This window comes from Panthera leo, chromosome D4, assembly GCF_018350215.1.
Source record: "Panthera leo isolate Ple1 chromosome D4, P.leo_Ple1_pat1.1, whole genome shotgun sequence".
Classification (NCBI taxonomy): Eukaryota; Metazoa; Chordata; class Mammalia; order Carnivora; family Felidae; genus Panthera; species Panthera leo.
Genome location: NC_056691.1, coordinates 89,779,156 through 89,793,256, shown reverse-complemented (window position 1 = coordinate 89,793,256; position 14,101 = coordinate 89,779,156). Strand labels below are relative to the sequence as shown.

General features: G+C 51.0%; 1 long non-coding RNA gene across 1 annotated transcript; it reads right to left on the bottom strand.

Annotated features, from left to right (window-relative positions):
* Positions 1–786: 786 nt before the first annotated feature.
* Positions 787–6,557, bottom strand: LOC122205599. The gene is made up of 3 exons (XR_006196160.1): positions 6,469–6,557; positions 4,125–4,208; positions 787–870 (listed from the first exon to the last, which is right to left on the bottom strand). It is a non-coding gene; the product is annotated as an uncharacterized LOC122205599 (long non-coding RNA).
* Positions 6,558–14,101: the final 7,544 nt, after the last annotated feature.

Sequence of the window (14,101 nt, the reverse complement as noted above, 5' to 3'; positions counted from 1 at the left end):
ATTCCCGGGATAAATCCCATTTAGTCATGGTGTGTAACCTTTTTCATATGCTGCTGAGTCTGGTTTGCTAGTATCTTGTTGAGGATTTTACACTATCGTCATAAAGGATGTTGGTCTATAGTCTTTTTTTTCTTGTGATGTCTTTGGCTTTGATACCAGGGTAATGCTGACCTTGTGGAATGACCTCATGTTCTTTTCTCTCTTATTTTTTTTTTAAGACTTTGAGGAATACTGGTGTTAATTCTTCTTTAAACATTTGGTAGAATTCACCGGGAAAGCCATCTGTTCCTGAATTTTTCTTTCTTGGGAGGTTTTTAATTACTGATTCAACCCCTTTGATGTTCTAGTGTCGCACGTGAGTGGGAGAGACGCTGGTCCTTGTCTCACCGAGTTGAGCAATGAATCTCGCAGACACGAGAGTGAGCAAAGAGAGTATATTGAGCCAAGTACAAAGCTCTCAAGGGTGAGAGGGGTCCCGACTGGGTTGCCGCCAAGGATTTTTGTCCCTGACTTTTTAATGGGACCTTATCAGGAACTGGATACTTAGTTTGTGAGATCCCATCCATGGCGCCTAACACAGGCAGGGCTGGAGTGTGTTTATCCCTTCCCCCCCACCCCAAACCCTCTGCTGCTGCCTCCCACCCTCAGCTGAAGTCAGCCTCCCCAAAGGTCCCTTATCTCTCCCTGCCTACTGTTAACCCTTTCCCTACTCATTCCTCCCCCTGGAATAGGATCCCTCACTGTCATTGGGGACCAAGGACAGTGACAGTTCTGGCTTCTTCAAGCTGAAGAGGGACGGCGTAAGGATATGGCACTCAGAGTCTACCAAGGGTCGGTCGAGTGGTCCCCAGTTATGGCTCCACAGGAAGGCTGGGAGGCATGAGACGGCACGGACATCGGCAGCCACAAAGAGAAAACCACAAATGACTGTGCTGACCAACAAGATGGCGCCCGTAAGATCCTGCCCCCAATTTCCAAACCACTCTTCCTTTTTCTCATGTTCAACTGTTGGATATTTGCCGTGATTGTTGTTGAAATTGAACTAAAGAAGTCAATGTTTAACTTGGACATTTATCTCAGGACCCAATAAAAAGTCATTTGTCAGGGGTGCCTGGGTGGCTCAGTCAGTTGAGTGCCTGACTCTTGGTTTCAGCTCAGGTCATGATCTCACGGTTCGGGAGTTTGAGCTCTGCATCAGTCTCTGCGCTGACAGCACGGAGCCTGCTTTGGATTCTCTCTCTCTCTCTGCCTCTCTCTCTCTCTCCCTTCCCATCCTCACTCTCTCTTTCTCTCTCTCTCTCTCTAAAATAAAAATAAAAAGTCATTTATCGGAAAGGCACCTCCATATAACAGTTTGTATGGACTGAAACCCTGGATCTGTGGGTATTTCTTACCCTGATGAATGCTGTGGGAAGGGTCGAAGGCCATGGGAGGTGAGTCTTCTGGGACAGTTTCCTTAAGTGTTTTTTTAAGATATCATTTACTCGTTCTGCTTTACCAGGGAGTCGAGGTCTCCAAGAGCAGTCCGAGCGATAATCTTTCCTCAGGGCCTTCGACATCTCTTGGCAAATGCCAGCTTTGAAAGAGGGCCCGTTATCACTTTGCAGATTTTTAAGGTAAGCTGAACCTGGGCATTATTTTATAAAGCAGAGCTTTTATGACTTCTGTGCTTTTTCTGTTTTGCAGGGGAAGGCCTCTACCCAATTAGAAAAGCATCAGCCCATACCAACAGATGCTGGAGCCCTTTTGACCTTGGCACCTGCGTGCACCCTGATTGCCCGTCTTCCCCTGGATGGCTTCCAGTTCTCTGACTGCCTGGGAGGGCAAGGTCGTGGTTCAAAGGATTGTTTCTAAGACAGACGTCACAGGCCGAAACTACTTGTTGAACTGTCCTTGACAGATTTTTCCTGGTAAATATCTTTTCGGCCGTTCGTTAAGTTTTCTCTCTCCCCAAATGAAAGGCCTGACACAGTATTAATGTAGTCTTCATCTGGGCTAATGTATCTCTTCCCAACAAGGGACTGGGACTTTCAGGCATGATTGAGAATGAGTGAACATTATATTCTCCCGAACACAACAGAGGGGTTCTGAAAAGTATTTGGCTAGGACCTTCTCTGAGACACCCTTTACTGTCACCTTATGAGTGGTGAGGTGACCAGGATGGGAAAGGAGGACAGAATAAGTGGCCCCTGTGCCCAGGAGGAAGCTAATTTCAGTCCCCTCTAGCTCCACTCTAACCCGAGACTTCTGTGCCGTAACGATCTTCTGTGTGACGGGGGCAGAGACATAGAACCCTGGGTGCCATCAGTCTTGACGGGTCCCTTGAGGAGGAGACAGACCTCTGGATGTTCATCCACGAGGGCAGTCCCTCTTCCAATGGTCCCCTTTACAGTGGCTTTTGGGGGCATTCTCCCTTAAAATGCCCTGTTTGGCCACACTTAAAACAAGCACCAGGAGCCCCTCGGGTTGGCTGGCCTGCTTGTCCTTCCGTGGCTGCCACCGACAACACAGCCTTTCTGTGACCTCTCCTTTCCTTTGCACGGGTCTCCCCCTGATCTCTATTAAAGAAGACCCAGGGGGCACCTGGGGGGCTCAGTCGGTTAAGTGTCTGACTTCAGCTGGGCTCAGGTCATGACCTCGCGGGTCGTGAGTTCGAGCCCCACATTGGGCTCTGTGCTCACGGCTCAGAGCCTGGAGCCTGTTTGATTCTGTGTGTCCCTCTCTCTCTGCCTCTCCCCTTCTCTTGCTCTCTGTCTCTCTCTCTCTCAAAAATAAATAAATGTGAAGAAGAAGAAGAAGACCCAGTTAGCTGCCTTGTCTTCAAAAAGGTGTCCAAAGAGTTGTCTGGGCTCATAGCCAATTTTTGTAACTTTCTCCTAATACCCAGAGCTGACTGAGTCATAAACTTATCTTTTAATATCAATTCCCCCTCTAGGGTGTCAGGGGAAAGTGAAGTATGTTGTATTAAACCTCTCTTAATCTCTCCAAAAAGGTGGAAGGAGGTTCCAAAGGGGCCCCATGAGCTAACTTCAGATAATTTCAGGGCTTAGCCCTAGTCCTCCTCAGGCCTTTCAGAATATACGCCTAGAAGTGTTTCTGTCTCCAAACTCCCAGGGGTCAGTCGTAGTCCCATTTGGGGTCCAGGTGAGCAGCCTGCCTTCCCGTTGGGCAATCTGCTTCCCCATTTGTCCTTCTCCAAAATCTCTCATCTGTTCATCCCCAAGGATTCAGCAGCCTGTAGGGTGGCTTATTTCTCTGTGGCTGTGGGGTCTGGTTGAGTATTAACATAACATTTCTCCAACAAAGTTCAAACATGTGGGGTAGGTTTGGGAACACTTCTATACATTAAAAATTTTTTTTTAATGTTTGTTTTTGAGAGAGACAGAGACAGAATGCGAATGGGTTAGGAGCAGAGAGAGAGGGAGACACAGAATCCGAAGCAGGCTCCAGGCTCTGAGCCATCAGCACAGAGCCCGACGCGGGGCTCGAACCCACGAGCTGTGAGATCATGACCCAAGCCGAAGCCGGTGCTCAACTGACTGAGCCACCCAGGCACCCCGGACCACTTCTGTATATTGATCAGGGTTGTCTGCAAATTTTCCCAAGTCCTTTTTCCTTTGTTGAAAATCTTGCAAGGAAAGTGGAACGTGGACCTTCGTGGGGCATTTCAGTCAATGTGCCTCCCTTTCAGGGGAAGGACTTCTCATCACTGGCAATCGAGATAAGGAGGACACGTGGTCCTTCCTGAGAAGAGGCCTGGGGGCGAGTCTGCAACCTTGAAAGGGCCTGGAGGTTGGTACCCAACTTACAGGTCTTACATAAGTCTGTCTGGTCCCATAAAGCAAACAAGACTTACACGTAAGGAACTTCTGACCATCTACCCTTTCTTCCACAGCATCGATCTGACCATAAGATAGTACTGTGCTGAGTACTTCCCTCAGGAGGCCAGGACTCTCCACCCCCCAGGCGATACTGAGGCCACACCTGGGAACAACCACCACCACAACAAACTTCATGCACTTCTCTTTGAGCATTTGTAGATCCAATCTTTCCCAATTTTTCAGAACACCTTCCAGAGGAGTTTCCCAGCTCGAGATCCCGACAGAAGTCAAGAGCCTCCATACCTGGTGTATCAGAGAGGTGACAAGAAGGCGTCCCTACGTATCAGCTCTTGCCGCCTACTAGCGGCGCATGGGAGAAGAAGTCAGCTGCAAAAGAAAGGGAGCAGGGGTCGACAACTGGAAGAATTGTCGCCCCGAACAACTCCTCGTTCCCATATTTATTGGGAAAGGGAAAACAATCATCAAAAGACATCAAGATGTATTGCATTGTTCAAAGAGCGTTCTCAAGAGAAGAGCGGAACTTGCTTAAAGCGTGTAGCGGGGGTCATCTAGGGCTGAGCGAGCACAAAGAATCTGCTCAGATCCGTGGCAGGTGATCGTGGTCTCGGAGGAAGTGGAGAAGTACAGACGAAAGCAGGCGGCTGTCCGCCTTGAGCGGGCCAGGCGTTCCCGGCTGCTCGGCTTCGTGACGTACATCAGCCGCCTCTCCAGAGAGACCTTTCAATATACATTTTCTCAAGGCTCTATTATTTCCGGCCTAGCTCTGCATAATGCTTTTTCTCCAATCATCACGTTGTGGTGAGGGGCCGTCACCAGCTCTCCTCATTTTGGAGCAAGGTATCCCTTAATTCGCCTTTCCCAAAGTTAGAGAATGGCCTGACACCTTTGGTTGAAGAAGGATTGGGCCCTCGGGAGTAGCCATTCTGACCCACTGCTTCAGCCCCCACACAACCCTTCCCTTCCCCCTCTGGGTTCGTCTAGATCCCTTAAATCTTAGGAGTCCAGTGAGGTTGGCCATTCAAGGTTTGTTATTTATAAAGGTGACGGGTACAGGCAAACAACTGGGGCGATTATGGGGGGGCGGGTGCTGCTGATGGAGGTTTCCCCAGGCCGTGACCCCCAGGGCCAGTCTCCATCCTTTTATGTGTCTCAGGTGCCCATGGGAACCATAGGACAGGTTCAGAGCACTGGATTGCCAGTCCTTACGTGCGCCCCCAGACAGAGAAAGTCCCTCGCGACCTCATTCTCCGGAGCCTCCTTGGTTGGGCCCTCATTACTTGGTTGTACCAATCTGCTTGCACCCCCGACCCATGGACTCTAGTCCATAAGATTAATTATTTCCTTGCCTCACCCCAAGCATCCTTTCTTCCTGTATGCCTGATGTCCTATCAGCGGATGGGTCCCGATTGAAGGGTGTAATCCTTGAGACCTGGTAGCACTACAGTTCCTGACTTTTTGTTGCTGAAACAAGAAAGCTTCAATAACAACCCATTAAGGTTCCCGCTGCTATTGTGCACAAAGAAGGCTCTGGTTGTAGATCTGTGCTCCCACTCTTTTTTCTTTTTAATTTTTTTTAATATTTATTCAGTTTTGAGAGAGAGAGAGAGACAGAGCACGAGTAGGGAAGGAGCAGAGAGAGAAGGAGACACAGAATCCGAAACAGGCTCCAGGCTCTGAGCTGTCAGCACAGAGCCCGACGCGGGGCTCGAACTCACAAACTGCGAGATCGTGACCTGAGCTGAAGTCGGACGCCCAACCAACTGAGCCACCCAGGCGCCCCTGTGCTCCCATTCTTAATATTCTAAACCCAGGGGATACAAAGGGATGGCTCTACCATTGTCTGCTGATCCTCAAAGCCTAGAGTCCTGGCCACATTTAAGCCTGAGCTGTATCTGACAACAAAACATAGATCTCACCAAACAACAGAAAAGCGTGAAAGCTCTCTCTCTCTCTGATCTGGACTATTGTGACAGACACTTTTACAGGGGAGGTCCTGGGAGCTACCCAGACAGCCTTCCCTCCCTAAGTGTCAATATCAGTAGCACCACCCCCGAAACTGCTGCACCCATGAGACGCCCAGGTATTTGGAGAAAGTTATGGGGAATGAAGGAGTGATTCCAGATCCCGGAATGAGTCCCTAATTGCTGGAGCATATTGATCATCAGGGGTTTTAGAAGCCATTTAAGAAGGACAGGCAAAGGAAGAATAAAGGAAGAAGAGAGTGTGGTTAGGTCAACGTTCCAAGGGGGGACTGATGAAACCTTTATCCAGAAGCCTGTCACTTGAGACTTAAGACCTGTGGCCACACTATCCACTTTTAACTGGCCGACAGGTGCCTGGTTTTGAGAGTCATGGTCAGGTGATCCTCGGTTCAGAAAAGGGAAGGGAAGCTTCCGCTGTTACCCTCCAACGAGCTAATCCTGGGTTTCAGCACCGAGGTGTTACAGGTGGGTGGGAGAGACACTGGTCCTTGTCTCACTGAGTTGAGGAATGAATCTCGCAGACACTGCAGAGTGAGCAAAACGGCAGAGTGTATTGAGCCAAGTACAAAGCTCTCAGGGTGAGAGGGGTCCCGACTGGGTTGCCACCAAGGATTTTTGTCTCTGACTTTATATTGGGGCCTTACCAGGAACTGGATAATTAGTTTGTGAGATTCCATCTGAAAGGGTGGGCCTACGCCGGCCGACTCCATCTTGTTCTGTGTTCTCCACCTTGAGTGACTATGTCCCCGACATGACCCCTTTTCCGGGAAATTCACAGAAACCTCAGACTGCGCCTCCTCCCCTTGAGTAACCTCCCGCTCACCCGTTCAAACTTTCTGATCAAAACACGCCCAGCGACCTGCGTAACAGGACTCCGACCCTTCCCCAACCAATCGGCTGAGGCCACGACCCTTCCCCAGCCAATCGGCTGAGGCCACAGCCATTACCTCACCAACTGCCCCTAGACCCCTATAAAACCTTTGTGCTTTTGAAACTCGCTCTCTCCCTGGTATCTCACCGCTGCGTCGGTGCAGGTAGGGGATTGAGCTCGAGCTAGCTCGAATAAAGGTTCTTTTGCTTTTGCATCGGACTCGGCTCCCTGGTGGTCTTTGGGGATCACGAATTCTGGGCATAACATTTGGGGGCTCGGCCCGGGATCCCCAAGACCCCTGAGGGACCCCCGACCCGGAGAGCCTGACTGGCCACGGTTAGTGTCTGTCTGTTTGTTCTGTCTTTTCTGTGTGAGCTCACTTCTGGAGTTCTGGTAGTGCCCGACGCGGTCTAAGTGGACGCACTGGAGGACCACGGGCCGGGAGTTTCGGAAGACGTTCCGATTCTCCCTTCTGGAGGGACGTGGAATCCCCTCAAAGGTCTGAGACGAGGCGGGTCGCTCCCGCTGGTCGGCGTGAGGCCGTCGTCTTTGGAGGGACGTGGAATCCCCTCATCGGTTTTGGAGGGACGTGGAATCCCCTCAAATGTCTAAGCTAGCTTTCAGTTTTGCTTATTTTCTAGGGGCCCTCTGTTTCTCTGTTTTGTTCTGTGGACTTACTGGACGGACGTTATGGGACAGACTCAGACTACTCCTCTAAGTATTATGATTGATCACTTTAAGGATGTGAGGGGAAGAGCTAACAACCTCAGTGTGGAAGTCCGAAAGGGTCGGTGGCAGTTTTTTTGTTCTAGCGAGTGGCCAACTTTCAATGTCGGATGGCCACCAGAGGGGACCTTCGACCTCCCTACCATCCACCGAGTCAGGAGTATCATCTCTCAGCCTAAGACGGACCATCTTGATCAGCTCCCTTACATTATCACTTGGCAGGACCTTGTGGAAGACCCACCCTCTTGGCTTAAGCCCTTCCTAGCCCCGCTCCCTCCGGAGCCAAAACCCATTCTTGCTTTGCAGGGGACAAAGAAGAAGAAAAGTCTTATCCAGCCTTCAGCACCCCTCTACCCTGTCTTACAGGGGGGTACTGAAGAAGAATTAATTTTTCCTCCCTCGTATAACCCCTCTAGGATGCTGGAAGAACACCATCCTCCCCCTCCGGGGGAGGCAGACGCTGTTCCGAGAGCGGGAGGCGGAAACGCTCCAGTGGGAAGCCCGCCCTTCACCAGACAAAGGGCTCAGAGGGAGCAATCCGCCTCCGCCGCCGACTCCACTATTCTGCCCCTGCGAGCCACCGGACCCCCAGACGCGGAGGGGAACCAGCCCCATCACTATTGGCCTTTCGCCACTAGTGACCTCTACAATTGGAAAGCTCAGAATCCTAAGTTTTCCGAGAAACCGGCAGGGCTTATTGATTTATTAGACTCTGTTCTTTTTACCCATCAGCCCACGTGGGACGATTGCCAGCAGCTTTTGCAGGTCCTGTTCACGACTGAAGAAAGAGAAAGAATCGTCAACGAGGCCCGAAAACTAGTTCCGGGCACAGACGGGAATCCCACCACCAACCAGGCTCAGATAGATGCCTCCTTCCCCTTAACTCGGCCCCAGTGGGATTTCAACACGGCAGAAGGTAAGGAGAGGCTCCGGGTCTACCGCCAGACTCTAATGGGGGGTCTCCGAATGGCTGCTAGAAAGCCAACCAATTTGGCCAAGGTAGGAAATGTACAACAGGGAAAAGATGAATCTCCGGCTGCCTTTTTAGAACGGATCATGGAGGCATTCCGTACCTATACCCCCATGGATCCAGAGGCTCCGGAAAGCAAGGCAGCTGTTATCATGGCCTTTGTAAACCAATCGGCCATAGACATTAGGAGAAAATTACAGAAAATAGATAGACTAGGAGAAAAAAGTCTGCAGGACTTACTGGTGGTAGCCGAAAAGGTATATAATAACCGGGAGCTTCCTGAGGACAAGCAGGCTCGCGCCATGGCGGCTGCCAGCAGTAAGCAGACTCGAGACCTGGCCAGAATACTACTAGCTACCACTGCTGACTCCCCTGAGGAACGAGACCGCCGTCTCCGGCAGCTGGCAGACGACGCAAGAAAAGGTAAAAGAACCACCAAGGGGGGGAAGCAGAGGCTGCAGAAGGATCAGTGCGCATACTGCAAGGAGATAGGGCATTGGGCCCGAGATTGTCTGAAAAGGGCCGGCGGGAAAGGAAGCAAGACTGATCGAGTAAAAGTCCTAGAGCTAGATGAACTAAGTGATTAGGGGAGTCGGGGTTCGGACCCTCTCCCCGAACCCAGGGTAACTCTTAAAGTGGAGGGGACCCCTGTTGACTTCCTTGTCGACACCGGAGCACAACATTCGGTCCTCCGCACCCCACAAGGAAAACTAGCCAGCAAGAAGTCCGGGGTACAAGGGGCAACTGGTATGAGCCAGTATTCATGGACTACCCGAAGAACAGTAGATTTGGGAACGGGCCGGGTATCCCACTCCTTTATGGTAATACCAGAATGCCCCTACCCGCTGTTAGGACGGGACTTACTGACCAAGATTGGAGCTCAGATAACTTTCAGACAAGGGGGGCCTCAGGTCACCGATGGCAAGGGCCACCCCATCCAGGTCCTGACCATGAAACTGGAGGATGAATACCTCCTCCACCAGGAGGCGCTCCCGAGAGAGGATAATATAGACAGATGGCTACAAGAATTCCCCTCGGTTTGGGCAGAGACTGGGGGGGGGATGGGACTAGCCGCTCATAGGACCCCAGTCCTGGTAGAGCTCAAGCCAGGAGAGAGTCCGGTAAGGATCAAACAATACCCCATGTCACAGGAGGCCCGGAAGGGGATCCAGCCACACATCCGGAGACTACGAAGCCTAGGGGTACTAGTTCCTTGCCAGTCTGCCTGGAACACCCCCTTACTGCCGGTCAAAAAGCCTCACACAAATGACTACCGACCGGTACAAGACCTCCGGGAAGTAAATAAGAGGGTCACGGACATACACCCAACTGTTCCCAACCCATATACTCTCTTGAGCTCCTTGGCGCCCTCCAGGGTCTGGTATACTGTACTAGATTTAAAGGACGCCTTCTTCAGTCTGCCGCTGGCACCCCAGAGCCAACCCCTGTTCGCCTTCGAGTGGCATGATCCGGAGGAGGGCTATAATGGACAACTCACCTGGACACGGCTACCTCAGGGATTCAAAAATTCACCCACCATCTTCGATGAGGCACTACACGAGGACCTGGGTGAGTACAGAAGGGAGCACCCTGGCCTCACCCTCCTACAGTACGTAGATGACATCCTGATTGCTGCTGACACGGCCAAAGACTGTGAGCGAGGGACCCAGGACCTGCTGGCTACCCTGGGGGCTTTAGGGTACCGGGCATCCGCGAAGAAGGCTCAGATATGCAGGGAGAGGGTAAGTTACCTGGGATATATCCTGGAGGGCGGACAGCGGCGGTTATCAGATGCCAGAAAAGAAACTGTCCTAAAGATCCCTACTCCCACCCCCCGAAGAGAAGTGAGGGAATTCCTAGGATCAGCCGGCTACTGCCGCCTCTGGGTTCCAGGTTTTGCTGAGATCGCCAGGCCCCTATATGAAGCTACCAAAGAGGGGAAAACATTTAAATGGACTGAAAAAGAAGAAATTGCCTTTAATCGGTTAAAAAAAGGCCCTCCTAAGTGCCCCAGCCCTGGGCCTACCAGACATTACGAAACCCTTCCACCTCTTTGTAGACGAACATAAGGGAATAGCAAAAGGGGTTCTAACTCAAGCCTTAGGCCCCTGGAACTGCCCAGTGGCTTACCTGTCTAAGAAACTAGACCCAGTGGCTGCCGGCTGGCCGCCATGCCTAAGAATTATTGCGGCGACAGCACTCCTAGTCAAGGATGCAAACAAACTGACCCTAGGACAGGAGATCTGGATCACGACCCCACACGCCATTGAAGGGGTCCTGAAACAGCCTCCTGATAGATGGATGAGCAATACACGTATGACTCATTACCAGAGCCTCCTACTCAACCCTCCACGAGTGCAGTTCCACCCCAGTGCAGCCCTCAATCCTGCAACCCTGCTGCCCGACCCTGACCTAGGTGCTCCACTACATGACTGTGCGGGAATCCTGGAACAAGTACATGGATTCCGGATGGACCTGACCGACCAGCCCCTCCCCGATGCCGAGGCTACTTGGTTCACTGATGGCAGCAGCTTTGTGCGAGATGGACACAGGTATGCGGGTGCAGCGGTGGTCACCGAAACGGACACCGTATGGGCGGAGGCTCTACCCTCCGGAACGTCAGCCCAGCGAGCGGAGCTCATAGCCCTCACCAAGGCGCTGATGCTGGGAGCTGGAAAACGGCTTAACATCTACACAGACAGCCGTTATGCATTTGCCACCGCTCATATTCATGGGGCAATTTATCAGGAGAGGGGGTTACTAACGGCAGAAGGACGGACTATAAAAAATAAGCAGGAGATACTTAACCTGCTTACGGCCTTATGGCTTCCTGCCAAGCTAGCCATTATCCACTGCCAAGGGCACCAAAAAGCTGATAACCCAGTAGCTAGAGGTAATCGAAAGGCTGACCAGGCAGCCAAGGCAGTAGCCCTTACTCCAGTCCCCACCATGACCATACAACTACCGGACCCGGGAGACCCAGTTTTACCAGACCAGCCCAAATACTCCCAGGAGGAGTTACAGCGGATCAAGAAACTCCCCATGGCCCAGGAGATAAAGGGATGGTGGTATACACCTAACAAGGAGCTCGTGCTGCCAGACCGGCTCGGAGTCTCAATATTAGAGCACATGCATCGGTCTACTCACATGGGGGCCCGAAAATTAAAAGACTTAATCCGACATGCCGGAATCAAGATTCACCAACAGGACACCAAAATAGAGCAAGTTGTATCTGCCTGCAAGACCTGCCAACTCACCAACGCGAAAGCCACATCAAATAAAAAAGGAACCAGGCTCAGAGGCACCAGACCGGGAGCCCAATGGGAAGTCGACTTCACTGAAGTCAAACCAGGAAAGTATGGTTATAAATATCTTTTAGTATTTACAGACACCTTCTCTGGCTGGGTGGAGGCATACCCAACCAAGCATGAAACGGCTCAGACGGTGGCTAAGAAGCTACTAGAAGACATCTTACCCAGGTATGGTTTTCCTGCCATGGTAGGATCAGACAATGGACCAGCTTTTATCTCTCAGGTAACACAGGCAGTAGCCAAGGCGGTGGGGGCAAACTGGAAATTACATTGTGCTTATAGGCCCCAGAGCTCAGGACAGGTAGAAAGAATGAATAGAACCCTAAAAGAGACCCTTACCAAATTAACCATGGAGACTGGCGGGGACTGGGTGACTCTCCTACCGTACGCCCTTTACCGGGTTAGAAACACTCCTTACACTCTGGGTTTTACTCCCTACGAGATCATGTTTGGCAGGCCACCCCCTGTTATTCCCAGCCTTCGAGCTGAACTTCTTGCAGAGTTTAAAGATCAAGAACTTTTTCTTTCCTTGAGAGGGCTCCAGAGGGCACACGAGGATATTTGGCCGCGCCTCCGTGCCATCTACGAGGCTGGCCCGACCCCGACACCTCATGAGTACAAGCCGGGAGACTGGGTCTATGTCAAGAGGCACCACCGAGAGACTCTCGAGCCGCGCTGGAAGGGACCCTACATTGTGGTGCTGACAACCCCCACCGCTCTCAAAGTAGACGGCATCGCGACCTGGGTCCATCACACCCACGTTCGGCCAGCGGACCCCTCCTCGATCCGGAAGGACTTCGTCACGCGATGGGCCATCAGTCGGGACCAACACAACCCGCTCAAGCTCAAGCTACAGCACATTCGACCCACCTAATATTGGTAACTCTGTTAACTCTGCTTGTCATTGCTCATGCTACCGGGAGTCCCCACACCCCCCAAAACATCACCTGGCAGATCATAGATACCAGCTCAGGGACAATACTTAATTAGACCTCCCAGAGCCACCCCAGGGACACATGCTTCCCAGAACTTAGCGTAAACTTCCAAACTCTGTTCCCCTTGTCACCATAAATGCAGCCGGTCCCATGATTGGGTCCGTAAGTTACATGACAAGGGGGGAATGAAAGGGTGGGCCTACGCCGGCCGACTCCATCTTGTTCTGTGTTCTCCACCTTGAGTGACTATGTCCCCGACATGACCCCTTTTCCGGGAAATTCACAGAAACCTCAGACTGCGCCTCCTCCCCTTGAGTAACCTCCCGCTCACCCGTTCAAACTTTCTGATCAAAACACGCCCAGCGACCTGCGTAACAGGACTCCGACCCTTCCCCAACCAATTGGCTGAGGCCACGACCCTTCCCCAGCCCATCGGCTGAGGCCACAGCCATTACCTCACCAACTGCCCCTAGACCCCTATAAAACCTTTGTGCTTTTGAAACTCGCTCTCTCCCTGGTATCTCACCGCTGCGTCGGTGCAGGTAGGGGATTGAGCTCGAGCTAGCTCGAATAAAGGTTCTTTTGCTTTTGCATCGGACTCGGCTCCCTAGTGGTCTTTGGGGATCACGAATTCTGGGCATAACACATCCATGGTGCCTAACACGGGCAGGGCTGGAATGCATTCATCCTCCCCCAGCCCCCCAAAAAAACCCTCCCACCCTTATCTGCATTCAGCCTCCCTAAGGGTCCCTTATCTATCCCTGCCTTTGTTAACCCTTTCTCTACTCAATAGGTCTTTCAGACTTTCTATTTCTTCTTGAGTCAGTTTCGATAGTTTGTGGGGTTTTAGGAATTCGTTCACTGCAGCTGGGTTATCTAACATGTTGGCCTACAATTTCTTAGTACAGTTTCCTGATTTCTCTAAGGTCTTAGAACTCTCCTACACCTTTCCGATTTCTCTAAGGTCAGCATTAATGTCCACACTTTGATTTCTGATTTTAGTGGGTTTGGGTCTTACCCCCTTTTTGTTGTCAGTCTAGCTAAATGTTTGCCAATTTTGTTAACCTGTCCAAAGAACCAACTTTTGCCATGTTAATTGAGTCTTGTTTTCCATTTTCCCCCACTCTTATCTTTCTTATTTCCTTCCTTTGCTAACCTTGGGTTCTGTTTGCTTTTCTTTCTCTGGATTTTTAAAATGTACAGTGATTGGAGATTTTTTTTTTTTTAAACGATGGTGTCTACGGCTATCATCTTCCCTCTGAGCACTGAAAGCCAATAAATCGATAACTGGCACAGGTACCAAAGATAACCGTCTTTTCAAAACAGGATGCTGGAAAACCCAAAATAATGGGATCTAGACTCTTGGTCGCACACATGTAAAACAAGTCAGTTAACATTATAAGACTTCTAGAAGAAAATGTAAGACAAAATCTTTATAAATTCTCAGGACACAAAAAGCACCAA